Below are 949 nucleotides of genomic sequence, written 5' to 3'. Positions count from 1 at the left end.
TTGAAAATATGGACTTGACCTTAAGTGACCTTTTCAAGGACAGGTCAATGTGATCGATGTTTTCTTAAATGAAACCCCCTATTTTTTATTACATATTCTTGTAGCCCTTGTCCAGACGTTTTTAAAACACCATAATAAAGTATTTTTTCATTAAATGTTTTTTGAGTTATTTTATACCTTAATCTGACATATTTTGATCTAAAAAATAAAATATCTCGTAAAATATTAAGTTTTCGATAATCTTACCGTAATACTTTTATGTACAGAATAATGAGACTTTGTAGTAATGTTTTGGCAAGTAATTGCTGACAGGTAATATTATGTCGCTTTAAATTTTATATTGCAGTTTTGATATAGTTTTTCATAATTAACATTAATTGTTTTAATAAATGAAATATTTTCAATTGGAATTTTAAATAAGAAATTAATACAATCCCAATTATAACATTGTAATGCGTTTGATTGTAACAGCAAATTAAATATTATACAGAATTTTCTTTATAATTATTATTACTTATGGACACACACACGATTGTTGCCTCTTATAAAAATTTAAAAATACATGTTATTTTTATTTCTTATGATACAATAGAAAATATGTTCATTTGGCAACGGTCATATCACGTTGTAAAGTACCGGTTCTCGTCCGATCACCGTAGTCAAGCAACGTTGAGCACGATTAGTACTTAGATAGGAGACTGCTTGGGAACACCGTGTACTGTTGGCAGTTTTTTTTTGCATTTCCCTAATAGATCAATCAAATATCACACTTTCGTGGTACTATTAAAAAAAGATTTATTTTTTACGTTTTATTCTTTATTTTTCGGAACGATTTTGATTTGATTCTTATTTAATAAAAATCAGGCCTCAAAGTCCAATACTTGACAGGTGTTTTGACAAGTAGTTGCTGACAGGTAATATTATGTCGCTTTAAAGTTTTATATTGCAG

General features: G+C 27.9%; 1 pseudogene; it reads left to right on the top strand.

Annotated features, from left to right (window-relative positions):
- Window positions 1–607: 607 nt before the first annotated feature.
- LOC115241686 lies at window positions 608–727 on the top strand (annotated as a pseudogene).
- Window positions 728–949: the final 222 nt, after the last annotated feature.

This window comes from Formica exsecta, unplaced genomic scaffold (genome assembly GCF_003651465.1).
Source record: "Formica exsecta isolate Colony F162 unplaced genomic scaffold, ASM365146v1 scaffold5034, whole genome shotgun sequence".
Classification (NCBI taxonomy): domain Eukaryota; kingdom Metazoa; phylum Arthropoda; class Insecta; order Hymenoptera; family Formicidae; genus Formica; species Formica exsecta.
This window is presented reverse-complemented; position numbering and strand designations above follow the sequence as displayed.